Raw genomic sequence first — 17,325 nt, 5'->3', positions numbered from 1 at the left:
GCTCAGGTCACTAGACAGTCCACAGGGACAAGACCTTCTCTAGAAAAGTACGAATGCTGAAGGTTTGGAAGCTCTGTCTCTTTGGGATTTGGCCAGAATTTGTGGCCCTTTGTTTCTATTTTTTCAACTTTAAGGTTCTTTTTCCTGGTAGCTCTTGGGTTTGTAGTTTTCAGAGTCAGAACAGGCTCATCTTCATCTTCCCCAAACCCCTCCTTCTCCTTTAGCAGCACTCTCCCGCTGGGCCTGGCAGACCTGTCCTTTCCTCTCGCAAAACAAGCCTCCCGCCACCTCCATCTCTGAATTACTAAAATGACAAACCAGAACGCACTCGCTCACTGCTCCTGGAAAATGGTGTTCTCCATAACAGAACATCACTACAGAGAAGCCCAGTTAACTAAAATATAGACAGCAGATAAAAATGAGGTGAGACGCACAAATAACACTGAACAGTGCAGAACGTAAAAATGGAAGCATCGATGACAGCAACAAGCACATAGGAATCCTCAAAAAGCACCACTAGATTCTGACAGATATTTAAGAGATGAAACAAGGGGCGCCTGGGTGGCGCAGTCGGTTAAGCGTCCGACTTCAGCCAGGTCACGATCTCGCGGTCTGTGAGTTCGAGCCCCGCGTCGGGCTCTGGGCTGATGGCTCAGAGCCTGGAGCCTGTTTCCGATTCTGTGTCTCCCTCTCTCTCTGCCCCTCCCCCCGTTCATGCTCTGTCTCTCTCTGTCCCAAAAATAAATAAACGTTGAAAAAAGAGATGAAACAAAGAGGAAAAAAGTACAAAATACTTCAAAATCAGCCATTTAATTTGTCAGTCTTAAAAAGCAAACTCTAAAGTACTATTTTAGGGGCGCATAGGTGGCTAAATGAGTCAAGGTTAAACGCCCGACTTCTGCTCAGGTCATGATCTTGCGGTTCCTGAGTTCCAGCCCTGCAGCGACTCTGTGCTGGAGCCGGCTTCAGATTCTATGTCTGTCTGTCTGTCTGTCTCTCTCTCTCTCTCTCAAAAACAGACATAAAAAAATGTTTAAATACCATTTTAAATCCCTAATTCTTTAAGCCCATTTAAAAAAAAAAAAAAAACTGATGCATTCTGCAACTATATTAAAGAGTTTGCCCAAATAAATTCCTGCTAACATGTCCATCCCTCATTTCCAAAGGCATCTAAAATGGACCTCGGGACACAAGCAAGCACTTTACTGGAACCACACTCTGGTGGCAACAGAAGCCAAGAGCCTGCAGGCGGAAAGATTATAAACCAATCCCCTGGAAAGGGCAAGGACATGAAAACACCTTTTCACACTAAAAGAGGTAACCTCCTCTTTCAATTCTTTCTCCTTTTGCCACCTTAACAGCACTGAGCTTAAATCTGTGATGACAAGGTTCTTGAGGAATCCAGCTGTGCTTTAGGAAGTTTGGATTCTATCTACTTTCAGCTAGTTTTCTTATCCTCACGATGACCTATGCCCTTCCCTGTGTGTGATACCCAGTGCAGATCAGATTACCGGTAGCAAACAATACAAATATAAATGATCACTGGCTGCTAACACAATTGCCCCAATGCTGCAGTTCATGTCTGCTGAGAACCACGTAAAGGACTCCTGGTGCCCTAGGATGCTTAATTCTGAAGTTTTATTCAGTAAGGTTTTTCCCTGGACCAAAACCACAAAGTTGTTGTAAGACATCATCAGCACCACCTCATGTACCCCAAACAGCCCAAGAAATGGGCTTTCTTACCTCTAACTTTCTTACCTCTAACTTTCTACTTTGTATAGGTATGGGCTTTTGAAATAAGTAAAAATGGAGGTATAGTGTAAACTGTGCCGGTTATGCATATATATTTCTTAAAAAGTCACACCGTGAAATTTAATAGAAAAACAGATGTCAATCTGTTGTAATACAATCCCTTACAGAAGCAATTCAAAGTTTTTCTGCAACCTCTCAAATGCTATACAAAGCTGGTTAGCAGGCCATACAAAAAACTGGCCTATATGTAAACGGTATGAAATAAGTGAAGTTTCTAGATATAACTTACAATAAAACAGCACAACTTTAATAATATCATTCACTAATACATATTCACACTGAAATCACGTAACTGCCTGCTACGTCAAAGTACTCTTTTAAGTTTTATTCTCTGCCTAAAAGAATAGGAAAACATCTAGCTGATACTGAACGTCAAGGTCTACTTCTGGACTCTCCAAACCTAATTAGTGAGAAGTGCCCCACCCCCCTCCCCCCACTTCCAGGCACCCTCTTTAAAAAACAAGACCAGGAAGCCCTTGATCCCCCGTGGAGAGAAACCATTTGAAGTAGGGACATCTGCATCCTATTCAGATGGCCACAGGCCGCCTGGGCGTCCCGCGAATGATCCTAATGATCCTCTCGGTCGCGGGGCTGTGTGATGCACTCAGCAGCATCCACTCACTAGACGCCAGCAGCACCTCCACTTTTAACTGTTGACAGGCAGATCCCCAGGCAAGGCCAAATGTCTGGGGAGGTCTCCCCAGGTGAAGAACCACTGGGCTGAACCAATACAGGCCACTAAAGACACAACGGGGGCTCTGCAGTCTATACAGTTAAGAATTTTAAAAGTATCTGAAGAATTGCAAAAAGCAAAGTACGGGACAATGGAACTTCCCTCCAAAGTGACTTCAGTGAATGCTGACACTTAGTTTTTCAGGGACATGAGTCTATCATGAATCTAAGAGATGACTCATGACACTGATATTACCTGACACATGAAATGATTCTCACGATCTTAATCGGAACCATCTAACACCCAAGTTACTTCCCATTAGGATTGTAGACTGGAGATGGAAGAGGTTGTATCGCAACCACCTGTCCTACCTGCCATTTTGAGAGAAAGTGAAAGCCAGGGCCCACGGGGGACTAATCAGTCCACGAGAGAACAGAAAGTAGGACCCAGGTGTCCCGACTCACACTTAGGTACGCTTGGTGTCACTCACAAAGCCAAATACCGCAATGGGAACAGAGGAACAGGTGGTGGAACCTTCTACGAAAGTTTCCTTAGATAAGCAATCCCCCCCCCCCATACTTGGTTTCTGTTCTATTTGTAATCAAATTTAAAAACAAAAACAAGCCTATAACCAAAAACAACCTGTAATGACTCTTACAAAGGGGAGCGGGGGCTCGTTAGTGTCTGGGAGGCGGGACGTGCCTCTAGCACTGGTCCGGCAGAGCCCGCTGGGAGCCTGGTAAGCACACGTGTGCACTTACCATCGGGTTCCTGAAGGGTCCTACATAGAAGCTACTGCCAGCTGCGTGTTCCACTTGGTCTAAACAAGAAAGATACAGGAATGAAACACAAGGAAAGTGAAATGGAAACGACAACGAAGAACATAATGAAGGACAGGACAAACTTTATGTATATAAGGAAAAGAAATGCACACAAAGCTATGAAGAAAACTAAATGAAACAGAAGGAAATGAGCAGTTACCTACCGAATCAAAGTTCTCACGCACACACAAAATAAAAAATAAATGAATCTTTAACTGTGATCTCAGCTGCTGACAGGAGGGCTCACTCGGCATACTTACTCTTATGCCTCTGCCACACCCGTTTCGCAAAACAGATGCTCTTACCGCTGACGGCACCATTCTGCCAGAGACCCCGAAGTCCCAATCATGCCGCTCATCTTACAGTTACCCAAGGACCAAAGCCGTGAAGTCATCTGCCCAAGGTCATGTAACTAAATCAGCTCTAGAGCCAGAATTAAAACCTGAGGATGACGACGCTAAAAGTGTTCCTTCTACTACAAAAAGTGTTATTTCTTAAGACCTGTAATGGCACAATCAATACCATATTCTTTAGAAAGCACTCTTTCTATGCGTTGTCTCACTTGGTTTCAAGGGCAAATGAAAGAAAAAAGTGGTAGAGACATTCACTGCATTTATGGGAAAGGAACAGCAATCAAATTGGAATGCAGATTATTTTCCCCATTTCAATTGTATCTTATGCCAGAAACACTTATAAGTCAACAGCCCAGAAGCTCAATCTAAGCAAGTATGATTCACCATAACAGAACTGGGTTTTCTAGTGAAATAGCTACTGTAGAGAGAAAACCAACAGTCATAATGACTACTCTTTAAAGATAATGTCTAGCATTATACCTCTGATGCCTGGATGCAAGTTGCAAAACCAGAATTGCCTAAGGCATCACATAAATAATTTAACCTAGGTCTGGACTGTGTTCTACTAGTCTAATAAAACTGGTCAAACACTAGGAAAATCTAGAGAATAATGTTTCACTTAAAAATGTGCAGGCATCAGAGAAAACACAAAATTCTAGAAGGCATGCTCAGGTTACATTAAAAATTCATCACAACAGTGAAGGCTCACGAATTTCATGATTTAAGTGAATTAAATTTAGAGCCATATGTAACTCTACATGTGCTGCCTCCTCACTGGGAGCTACCCAACTCCTACGTATAAAATCAGAATTCAGTACTGGTGCACAGAAGCCGGTCTATCTGATCTTTGTTGAGGGAGCTCACCACCTTACTCAGATACACAGCTGATTCCGCACCAGGCGAGGCCCCGTCTCTGAGCTCTTACCATGAAAGGTCATGGAGAACATGACCTGCCCCGAACTGGAGCCACCACGGACTCCCCGAAGGACTCCCCAAAGGACGGGCTGTGCCCGTCCTGCCTCTCTCTGGTGCCTCACCTCTCACTCAGCCCTTCATCTCAGCAAATGAGCCTTCGTCCTCTCTCCTCCACTGAAGATCCACTCTCCACGGTTCCCCCTGATCTCATAATTACAAAACCCGAAATCTCTTTAGGCTCCATTTGCCTCAAGTTCCCCCTTTTGTGTCTGACAGTTTCGTGGGTCTTACATTCTTTAGATTCCTCTCCCCAGCCTTATGACACCACCATTTACGATCTCCTTTTGTGACCACTTTTTTTGCAGAATCTTCCTCTTCTTCCTGCCCTCAGACAAGTGGGTCCCTTATAGGAAATCTGAAGATCGGGGGCTTTCGTACAAGGCTGGAGAAAGGCTTCAACAAAGTATTCAGCTGAGCCGAGGGTACAGATCTTAGAGAACAGAACAGACATGGAATAACGGAAATAATGGCTATGTTAAAAGGTAAGGAAGAAGAACCCTAAGATTTGACACAGAAGGAGCCTTTAAAGCTGATCTTAGTCTGCTCCCCAAACTCCACAAAAATGCTTCTCAAAGCTTTATCTCATTGTATGAATTGCCTAAAATCTCAGAGCAAGTTGGCAGCAAAACTGGGATTTTTATTCCCACCCAATTCACTAATTTTTTCTGGGTCCTAATTTTTTCACCCTAAGAAAGATAATGGTGCACCTGGGTGGCTCAGTTGAGAGTCCAACTCTTGATTTCAGCTCAGGTCATGATCCCAGGGTCGTGGGATCGAGCCCCACATCGGGCTCCACACTAAGTGTGGAGCCTGCTTAAGACAGTCTGTCTGTCTGTCTGTCTGTCTGTCTCTCTCTCTCTCCCTCTTTCTCTCTCCCTCCCTCCCTCTGCCCCCTCCCCTGTTCACGCTCTAAAATAAAATAATAAAATAAAAAAGAAAGATAATAGTGCCATGTTCATTGCAAGCTACATTGAGAACTTTATCATAAAACTATAAAGTCAGTATACAGCTTTTCAAATTTTTGAAAGGCAAGGGTGTGGCTTCCATGGCAGCAGGCTGGCCTGGCACTGACAGCAACTCTCAGAACACCTGCTGTAGAGGTAAATCAGAGTTCACGGGCAAGGTAAAACACTTGCTTGGAAAAAAGCATAAAGTTCAGGGGCGCCCGGCTGCCTCAGGCAGTAGGGCATGCGACTCTTGATCTCAGGGTCCTGAGTTCAGTCCCACGCTGGTCGTGGAGCCTACTTAAGACATTTTTTTTTTTTATTTAAAAGGCATAAAGTTCATGTTAAATGACTTCTTTATAGGATCAAAAGAAACACACACACACACACACACACACTCACGAACTCTAACAGACCACGCAGTGAGGACAGTGCATCAAAGGTAATAGCCAAGTCATGGGCTGAAAGAATGGCCGAAACGTGCCATGTGACCTGGTAACGGGAGGCAGGGAGTCAGACCCCCAGCCCTTGTTTTCTATCTGGGGGTGGTTAACCTTCTACAGTTGGTGTGATGGGTACAGAGGACACAAGCCAGAAACACATATGACAGTCCGTCTTCCACAAGGAATCAGCAGTCCGTTTAGACCACTGTAACATATGCTTAAAAAAGAAAACAAGAAGATAACGAATGACTCAGTAACCTGGACGTCCACGGAAGTCACAATCTGGGCAACGGGGAAGCTGGGCAGCAGGACCAAAGTGAGAACAGGGCCTCCAAGACCACAGCCAGAAAGGCACCCGCAAAGGTCGGCCAAGCTGCACACGGGTCGGGGTGTGTCCATCAGATGGTCAGGGTGGACGTTACAGCTGCCCAAGGGGGTCTCAGGGGGAAACCGAGCTACTGGGGGCCTAGCCCTGCTGCCCCACAGTGTTTTGGGCAGAACGCTCTGAAGTGGCAAGGTGCTATGCAGCAACTGGTTTTTATGAAATATGCTCTCCATTTTCTATACATTTCTTTCGTATTTAAAGTAACTTGAAATGTACCTGACACTAAAAAAATTCTGTTAAGCAGCTCGGGCACAATTTCAACCTTTTCCTGGAGTTAAGCTCTCCAAGAGCTGTCTGTAATCCCAGAGGCAAATTACGAAAATAAAACCTCTCTGGTTTTAAATTGCTCATAGTATTAAAACAGGGCTCTAGGCTTTGCTTCCAACAGAAACAATGGAAAAGTTCTGGATTTTTCAGTGCTGCAGATCCCGGTGTAAATTCCTGGGATGCTTGTGTCGCGCCGGGGGGGGGGGGGGGGGGGGGTGCACAGCCTCTGCCCCTGTGGAGGGTCCAGCCAGCAACTCTTCCAAGTGCCAGGCTGACGGCAGTAGCAGCAAGGATCACATCTGAAGGGAGCTTTGAATTTCTCTAAAAAAGGCTTTTAGTGGCTTTGACTGGATAAATCCAAATACCAGAAGAGGCTCCCCAAATAAACTTTAATAAATTCAAATTAAGAAAGCATTAAATTTCCTTATACTGTTCGGAACCTCAAAGTCTTGTGGCATGAACAAAATGAGTCTAGAGACTAACCAAATACCCCTGAAACTTAAACAAGCTGCCAGCCTGTTCTTCTTTATAATTATTTTAATTTCTAGGGTTCTTCTCAAGGATCTTCAGTAGCTTTTATTTTACAGGGAAAAAATGTATCTAAGTCTGAAAACCTTGCATATAAAAAGTGAATGGGCAACTACAAAGTAAAAACCTTAAATTCAAGTGTCAGTCCCCGGAGGCCACACAAACAGGACTGGGAACTAGGTAGGGAGGTGGTGACGGCATGAGCCTGGCAACTGGTAAAACAGAGTGCACAGCCACACCCTCAAGAACTGGTTATCCTCAGCTAAAAGGAAAGTCATTTATGATAAATTTTACAATTCTATATCCGGATGAATTAACTGCACAATTTAGATTAAAAATACTTTCAGGAAATAAAATCTAGATATAAATCTGAAAGAAGACACAATTACCACACTTAAGATCATTGTCTAGATTTGTTTACAGAAATGTTTACAGGAACAATGATCAAGCCACAGCACTAATTAACCAAATCAGGCTACAATGTATCCACAGATGTAAACCAAGAAGATTAGGATGCTGGCAGGTGGCTCCCAGCAATGAGACTATTGGTGAAGGTAGGAGACCTGTTTATGTGTTCATATTTTCTAACTTTTCTAGATGAACATTTGGTTCTATTATGCAAAAAATAAATGAATACATTATTTTTGAAAGAAATGACTAACAAAGGCAAAATTAATGAGGCAACTGAAAAATGGCCACTATGGATTGAGATTAATATATGCCATTTATACCCATACAATTTGGAAAAGGTCTCAACTGTCCACTCTGTCTACACGGCAGAAAGTACTGAAGTGCTCCTCTGTTCTCTATCTCCTACCTGTACACCTGCTGTTAAGGGTCCAGAAAACAAGCACTAGCTCCAGAAACACCAAATCCACAACAGATGCACATTTAAAGGGGGTGTAGTCACAAGAGACATCATTCAACAGACGACACTGGGTAAGCATTCAAACTGCCACTGCTAACCTTCTGGTGGGTCTTCATTCAACTCTTTTCCCTGTGCATCACATTGCTTCAAACAAAAATTTAATTTCCCTCCTCCTTTTGAGCAGCCACATACCTTGTATTCTTTTTCTTGTTTCACTGCACTCGGTTATGATACCCATCTTCATGGTTATGACACCCATCTTTATTTAAACCAAAAAGCTAATTTAAATAATCGTGCTGAGTGCCTCCCAGGTGTAAGCGAAGGGTCAATGTTTTGGCAGTCAGCCATGATAATCATGAGAGTATGGTTTCCTGGCTTTTATTTTGCTTCTCCTAAAAATGCAAAATTCATATGCCACATTTTGATAGAGGTTGAAGAAACAGGTTATGAAAATAAGACCATTTACAGAGACACTAAACTACTCCTCACTTAGATCTACCATGAGACATTTTATTCGGGTATAGTTCTTAAGACTATTCATCACTACAGCGGAGCAATCTCATTCCCTTCTTTCCAAGACCTCAACTGTCTTCTGGCCTCCGCCACATCTGCAGATGTGCCTCTATCAGAGCTTGTGAACGGACACATCATCACTCCACCGGAGCAGAGCCTGGACCTCTGGAGGCTCATGCATGTGCACCAACTAGCACAAATCTGCCTACTCGGAGAACTCAAAATGCTGTCTTTTAGAGATTCACAAGCAGAGAAGGAACTAAAATGTATTCTCCTCATAAATTATGGTCAAAAATTACATTTAAATTCAAGATTTTTTTCTCCTAAGATCTGCACCTAAAAAAATCCCACTAACCAGCCTATTTGACAACACATCTCGCACTCAGATACACTAGCATGTATCAGACTACTGTTCAAATTTAGCTCAATTCTTGCAAGATTAGAATTTTTTCCTTGACATACTTTGTAAGGTTTCTGGAACCATGGTGAAGCAGAAGTATTTGGATTTTTCCTGGGTGCTTATTATCTACAAAGCACTTTGTTAAGAGCTATATAGGGTGGGTGGGTGGGTGTATGTGTGTGTATAACTTAAAATTGAAGTTATGCCCAACTCTGTGAAAAGCCAAGCCCCTTTGCAGAAAGGCTCTACCTAATGTCAACAAGAAGCAAATTTTGAACGGAAGAGATGTTCAAGAGAATCTGAATCTCATTAAAAATAAAAACAAGGGAGGGGAAGGGAAGAGAGAGGTAGGAAGAGGGAGAGCCAGAGAGGTGGGAGGGAGAGGGAAGGGGCAGAGAGAGACAGGGGAGGGGATGATGTAGATCGCCGGCCAGCCAGGTAAAGCGAAGACCCCTGGCGCAGCTGGGCCCTCCTCAGGAGTGCGGCCTGAGATGCCTGAGACGACAGCCTTTCAGACACACTAAGATCTTCTCAGGGCTGGTGTCCCAGGGTTAGGCCACATTATCCTGACTCGATGCTGCTTCTATCTTTTGCCAACACAGGGGGAAAATAACGCCCCCAGGGAACAAAGAAGCTTGGGAGGAAGGGCTCACAGAAGACTAGGATTTTAAACGGCTGCCTCCCAGGCCGGTGCCCAAGGCAAGGAGAAAGGGCCTCCCTCTCACTCCGGTCACATTTCACCTGCTCCCAAAAGGTTCCTGTGCCCCCAAAGTCACACATCTTTCCTGCAGATGGTCTGACCCCAACTAATGTAAGACACTGGAATGGGCTCTCCTGTCCCTCCCCACTGTTGGGGTGGCACTCTGATTAAAACAGGTTCCTGAAGGGCACAAACTCACACAACTTGAAATCCACAAAACTGGGGCGCCTGGGTGGCGCAGTCGGTTAAGCGTCCGACTTCAGCCAGGTCACGATCTCGCGGTCCGTGAGTTCGAGCCCCGCGTCGGGCTCTGGGCTGATGGCTCAGAGCCTGGAGCCTGTTTCCGATTCTGTGTCTCCCTCTCTCTCTGCCCCTCCCCCGTTCATGCTCTGTCTCTCTCTGTCCCAAAAATAAATAAATGTTGAAATCCACAAAACTAAAACGATATTGCACAGCCTTGGGCCATGATTTGATTAAGGAGAAATACTCCTGGTTAAGGCAGACAGGAACAAACCATGGACACACTAGTGACCACTACCTGATACTGTCACCAGGAGGAGTAAATCTGACAATGCATAAAAAGAATGCTGCACAGTGCCTGACGCAGACTCAATGGAACCAACTGTAAGGATTAGCCACAGGAGATTCTACTAAACAAATTTCAGAAACCCCACGCCCAAAAGTCTAAATTGTCAGCATATGTTCCTTCTTAGGAAGACAATGACATTCTGCTTCCACTAACAATCCCGAATTCATCCATTTGTTTTGTTCATTTGTCCTATACAGTGATTCACACGATCCCACCCAGATATCACTATGGAAATGTGCGAGTCCGGATGAGGACAGAGGTTGAACGGAGTGCTTCAAACACTCACTAATGCTCCCATCAATATGCAGTAATGCTCCCACAGAAGCTGGAGGTACATTTCAGGTTTTTTTTAACCTGTAACCTTGATATTTTATTGCTTCCAACCAACTGTCTAAACATACCAGCTCACTTCATGGTTCTTAATCTTTTGGGAAAGAAACCTTAGACCCCTTTGAAAATCAGGCAACAGCGAAGGCCCCTCTTTCCAGGTGGTCACACAGAGACATAAATACACTTGGAGACCCAGAGACCTCTACGTCATCACCAAGTTCAGTTCTGAGTCTATGTGAACGTGCATATGGAGGGGTACACCTGTGTGATCCCTGAAAAATACCCCAACTCCTTAGACTATTCAATAAAATTGCCGCAGAGAAAATCGGGGCATTTGTTTCCTTAAAACGGTCTTGTCGGTTTTACTGGTAACTTGTAAGAAAAGGACTCTTTCACAGTTTTGTTTTTTCCTGACTGCACATCCAGAGAGATGTGAAATGACAGATTTCCTAATCTGTCATGTGCAGCACGGAAATTGCTCCCACACATTTACTTTCGAGGCGGTCTGATCATTTAATGTTTAAGGAAACGTATCCAAAATACACCCAAAATGTCAACCGCATGAAATTTGGTCCTAACAGTATGGTAGTCACGAGTGGTTACGACCACAGAGAGGTGACAGAAAAACGAGAAGAAAACAGTAAACACTTCATTTAGGCAACAAACATGTTTACTTTTGCCCAGGCAAATGCAACAAATCAAATTCCAGGAGTTATCTAATCCACCAATCTATGTAACCACAGGTGTCCCAGTTTGGGTAACTAGTAAAACAAGACAGCTTTTGAGAGAAAAGCGGGTCTCTAGCACATGAGGAGTTCTCCAGGGCCATGGTGTGTACCTAGCTGCAGATCCAAATAACATCTTACCTCTTACCTGATTTTCAATCGACTTAATCCACTTCATGTCACCGAAGCAAAACAGATGGATTTCAATAAGCCACGTTAAAAGATACTGGAACTATTCCTTTATTTTTCGAAGTGCCGTGATAAGTCCAAGCACGGGCAGAGTCACCACGGAGCTAACTGTACCAGTGCCCACCAATTAAGATGGGACCAAGGTCAGTGTGCAGGCATATTCCTACGAGGCTCTCACTAAATGCTCGCAGTGATCCCACAAGGCAGATCTTACCCCATTTTACCAACAAGTAAAGTGAAGATCAAAACATGTGGAGCAACCTGTCCAAAGTCATACTGCTATTAACTGGTGGAGCCAGGATATGAACCCGGCCTCACGATTCCAAGGCCGTGTTCTGGCATGCCACAATGAAGTCCACATGCTGTACATCTTCTGGAACTCAAAGGTATAGCTGGGTCAGCAATTTTTCCCTGCTCGCCTCCCCACAACAGACACACACGATTCAGGCTCATTTTAGCAGGTTATCCGTTTGCAAAGTATTGATCAAGCTGTATCTAATACAGAAGCAATAACGAAGCCCAAGCAGTACACTCATGTACTTTAGCACAGAAATTTAAGTTGGACATAGCACAACAATCAGTCACTATAAAAACAAAGTTTACCAACTCCATGCACTTCTGACAACTGCCCATGAGATTCAGAGGATCCTGTCTCTCTAAAACTGAAGAGGGTCAGAAAGTGTTTTAATTAAGCATCACTTTTTCTTGATTTTAATATATTCTACCCTCTACTGCAACCATAAATTGAATTCACCGTGACACACAGACAGCAATTTCCATTTCTAAGGCTTTTTTTTTTTTTTAATGTTTATTATTTTGACAGAGAGCAAACCAGTGAGCAGGGAAGGGGCAGAGAGAGCAGGGGGGAGAGAAAGAATCCCAAGCAGGCTTGGAGCTGTCAGTGCAGAGCCCAATGCAGGGCTCAAACCCATGAACCATGAGATCCTGACCTGAGCTGAAATCAAGAGCCGGTTGCTTAACCAACTGAGCCACCCAGGTGCCCCCAATTTGCATTTTTTAATCCTGAATTCTTTTTAAGTTTATTTTGAGAGCGAGAGAGTGCACCCCAAAACTATAAATAGATACTAAGCTTCACACCCAAATTTGATCTTGTTATCAACTCCATGATCACACGCAAGGAAGACTTTCTGTGACAATGTATTTAGCAGCTAATAAAACTGCTAAAGACAAATTTGGCATTTTAACCCCCCTGTTCAAAACTCCAAGATTGATTTATAGTTACTCCCTTTTATTATTTGTTTTGAATGCCAGTGAGAGAGACACTTTAATTTTGACCCCATTGTTAAACCTACAAAAATTACAATCCACAATATGTAACTACACGAGGAGAGTTCCGGAGAGTTCCGTGTGTAAAAGATCAGAGCTGCGGCTAACCAGCGCCACGCTGCCCACAGCATAAACCCCGGGCAGCATAAACCTGGTAGAGATGAATGTGAGACTTTGGTCTACACTAATGCCAGCATTATTAGGCTTACAGAGAAGGTACCAGAGGCAGGGGGTGGAGGTAGAAGCCCTCAGCCCTCACAGGGATCCTCAGACGTTCTGCCTAAAACCAGCAGTCGCTTGACTGCACAGAGAAACAGGGTCTAAAGATCTTATATGTTAAAAGCAAAAATACAACCAACAGAACCAGAAAGGGCATACTCTCCACCTCAAACTGGCAAGAGAATGAAATCTGAACCTAAGAAGCCAAACGGTAGGAAAAAAATAACAGAAGGCACAGGAACTGCATTCTTGCCCGTTCCAAACTGTATCGCCACTTCAAACACTGCACGATTGGTTTTGGGGTTCTAAACACCGGTGAACAAAACAAACCAGTCTGTCTTCATTTTTGTGGCAGGTGGTGTCTCAGGAAACCTACAAAAGACTGCAGCAATAGGAAGGATTAGAAGGACAAGGGGAAAGACTATCACTGCAGCTTTAACAGAAGGGGGGGGGGGGGAGGCATTTTAGCCTAAGTAGGCATCCACTGGTTTTCTTTTTAACCAAAGCAAAGATAATCCTCTGCAACTACACATAACTGGTGTCACACATTTAATTTATTAAACCTAGCAAATTGGGTTTGGACCATTCAGACACTGATTAAATTAATCAAAGCCTGTAAGCAAAAGTTTTTAAAGTATTGAATTTGCAAGGACTTTAGATATCATAATCTTATTTTAGAAACTGGTATTTTTATATATCACACACACACAGTATCATGATTTTATCATTAGAATAAGTCTCTAACCTCTGAAACTATTCAAAGATTCTGTCTGTCCCCCTCTCTCTCTGCCCCTCCCCTGCTCGCATGCTCTCTCAAAAGTAAGTAAACATATAAAAAATAAAAAAATAAAATATATTAAAACAGGGGCGCCTGGGTGGCTCAGTCAGTTAAGCTTCCAACTTCGTTTCGGCTCAGGTCATGATCTCACGGTCCGTGGGTTCGAGCCCTGCGTCGTGCTCTGTGCTGACAGCTCAGAGCCTGGAGCCCGTTTCAGATTCTGTGTCTCCCTCTCTCTCTGCCCTTCCCCTGTTCATGCTTTGTCTCTCTCTGTCTCAAAAATAAATAAACATTAAATAAATATATATATATAAACATAATACTTAAAATAACTATACATGTACCAGCTTATCATGAAAATTTCCATCAAAATTTTTTTTTAAATTTCAGGGTCCGTGCCTACAAAAAAATGGGAAGTGGAAATAGATACAACAGATGCTTCAGAAGGCTGGGAATTTTCTAGTCTCTTACCCATAACCCTTCAAGACGTTTAATAACCCTTCTTAATATATGTGCCAAGTTTTAACCTTTTAAAACAAAGGTGCCTCCTAACTTAGAGAAAAAAAGGACAGAACAGAAAGGAAAATGCCTTTGGAAAATGAAAGCACAGATTACAAAGCGGAGGTTTTGTCCAGTTTACCATGTGTGTTTGAGGCATGGGGGTGGGGTGTTAAGGATTAAAGACTAAATCTTGGGGCACCCAGTGGCTCAGTTAATTAAATTATCGACTCTTGATTTTGGCTTAGGTCATAATCTCACAGTTCATGAGATCAAGCCCCAAGTTGGGCTCTGTGCTGACAGTGCAGAGACTGCTGGGATTCTGTCTCCCTTTCTCTCTGCCCCTCCCCAGCTCGCTCTCTCAAAAATAAAGAAACGTTTTTTTAAAAAGACCAAATCTTTAAGGACAGAGTAAATACTCTTATTAAAAGTTTCAGGTAAGGTCGCCTGAGTGGCTCAGTCAGTTAAGCATCTGAGTCTTGATTTAGGTTCAGGTCATGATCTCACAGTTCACGGGATCGAGCCCCGCACCGGACTTTGCGCTGGCAGCACGGAGTCCGCTTGGGATTCTCTCTCTTTCTCTCTGCCCCTTCCCTGCTCACGCTCATTCACTCTCAAAATAAATAAACTTCAAAAAAAAGTTCAGGTAGAAAAGGCTGTATTACATTTTGTTACAAATTCAAGAAGTTTCAAAATTCTTACATACGCATACATGTTCCAAAGACTCTGCGGTGGAATAATTACAATTAAGAAACCAACCCCTGCCCCTCGTTAGGAAAATTCAAGAGTGCACAAGGACAGGTTAGGGCAACTCCTTTCTCGCTGTTTCTTTTCATGCTTTTCCTCCTAAATGAGTCAAGCCACTAGAATGGGAACAGCAAACAAAGTCGCTTAACAAAGTGCTGCTTCAAACAGTTCAAATGAGCTCCTCTTAATAAATAAAAAAGCTACTACCCCCTCCACCCCAATAAACACTTTGACAAAACAAAACAAAAAAAATAAATAAAACAAAGTCCCTCGCTTTTGTTAGTGTCACATCGTAAGAGTGAAAGAAACTAACAATAAGCATGATTTAACCCCACAACAAATCAGAACTGCACTTGCCATCAGTTTCTAGATTTAATTTTTGGAGTGTACGTAAATTAAAACATGTTAATGATCCAGAACACTCAGCTTAAGAAAACTTTTTAAAAACTATATTGTATTCAGTTTAAGAGCCCATCATTCTCCAAAAAGCACACTGGTGCAAGAAGGAAGCAGAACAACACATCATCATCTTGAAATCACCAATAAGACGAAGTGAAAAGAGCTCCTCCCTGCCCACCGTCCACACTGCACAGGGACCTAGGCCAAGGCAATGTCTCTCTCTGTTCTTGTGGTTTCTAAAATGACTTCAAAAACAATGTACAACTTAAGAAAAATGGAATGAATCCCATTCATCTGAAGCCCAAACCAACAAATGCCATTAAAAAAACACTTAACAAACAACAGCTAACAAGGGACAAAAACGTAATGTTAGTGTTTTTAAAAACTGTTTGTTTGAGGTGCTCAAAGGAACACAATAAATCTCTTCAATCCATAAACCCCCAAAGCAAAAATAACTGAAGGCATTAGTTCTCACCATAAGGTAGCTTTCTAATACCAAAGGCTTCACTTAATCACACTGCCTGATTATTCAGGATTAAAGTGGGCAATTCTACAGTGAGTAGTGAAAATACATCCTGGCTAATTAGTAAAGCCTTATAAAACACTGCTACTTATTCAGTATAGCTGTCCCACTCAGAAACACTATGAATAAACACTGGATTTAGGCAAGACAGAGCCAAATATTGTGGGAGCCACGTGAACTTGGGCCAACCACATAACCCCGGCCCCAAGCACCAGTTCCCTCATCTACAGAGAAGGATCCACTCCTTGCCGTGCTACTGGGAGCATCAGCAATGCTGTCTACGGAGCACCAAGCACAGGGCCAGGCACGTGTGATACACACTCATGGAGTCACTGCCGTCACTCCCGCCATTAACAGAAAGCAGCAACTCGACACATTAACGACGGGATGCGCAGGTTAAATGTCAAATCACGAGATAGGTCCGAATCAAAATACATCAGAAGAAATGAATCCCAGCCAAGAACCCTTGTAAGGTCTGACCGTGTTTGAATCGGAGTGGCAATAACGAGAAACGGCTGCTTTCAGTATTCATTCATCTTTTTTACTTTGAGAAACAACGGTAGTGTTTTCAAGTAACTCTTGCTTCTCCATTCAGATTCCCTAAACTGTGTCAACCAGCTTATTAACATTAATCAAATCAAACTTTAGAACTCTCCTTGGCAGCATGTAAAACGTGAACAGACAGCGTGAGTGCCACGCGAGCACGCCAGCCTATCTGAAACCAACACGGACAAACATTTCTTCCAGCCTAAGGTTGTCTGGAGAACTACTAACGTTTAACCTGCATCACGGTGTCCTTGGAGTACTTACCCAATTCCTCACTTCTTCACAGGCAACTTCACATATACAACTATAGGCCCTTCTGTAATTCTACTAAGCGCATGTGTGCAATAGCCCCTCTGTAAACCAGAACACGAAACCACCTAGTTCAGAAAGGAGGCACTCCATGAGTTTTAAAAACAACAATTAATCTGTAATTTAGAAAAAGAACCTAGTACTCCGATTTAGGGAAAGCACGGGAAATTGTTTTGTTTTTTACTTTCAAATTACAACGAAATTTTTAGTATCAACTAAACTACTTTGAGCTCATTGCATTAAGGGTCTCATTTCTTTTTTCCTTTTAGAAAACTTAGTGATGATCAAATCTATCTTCTGGATTAGGGTAAATTTTACCTTCCAATTTATATATGGACAGGAGACCCAGAATAACAGCCTAAGTACACACAGAGCACAGCAGATTTCCTAATATGCTCAGTTATGATGTTTGAAGCAGTTTTTAATCATGGCATGTATTAGGATTTTTTCCAAGTTCATCCACTGAACTACAGTTGAAATGTGCAAAAGGCTTTGAAAAATTCT

The 17,325-nt window shown here is 43.1% G+C and overlaps 1 protein-coding gene across 9 annotated transcripts in view; it reads right to left on the bottom strand.

The window, feature by feature from the left end:
- The window catches only part of PRDM2 (PR/SET domain 2), a 109,752-nt gene that overhangs the window by 47,382 nt on the left and 45,045 nt on the right, over window positions 1-17,325 (bottom strand). The window contains exon 2 of one of the 9 annotated variants that reach the window (XM_030325516.1): window positions 3,247-3,305. The exons of the other annotated variants lie outside the window; for them this stretch is intronic. The gene's annotated coding sequence lies outside the window, so the exon portion shown is untranslated. The remainder of the gene's footprint in view (window positions 1-3,246; window positions 3,306-17,325) is intronic. 9 annotated transcript variants of the gene reach the window in all.

The sequence above is a fragment of the Lynx canadensis genome, chromosome C1, assembly GCF_007474595.2.
Source record: "Lynx canadensis isolate LIC74 chromosome C1, mLynCan4.pri.v2, whole genome shotgun sequence".
NCBI lineage: Eukaryota > Metazoa > Chordata > Mammalia > Carnivora > Felidae > Lynx > Lynx canadensis.
Note: the sequence above shows the minus strand (reverse complement) of the source record. Positions and strands in the feature narration are given on the sequence as shown.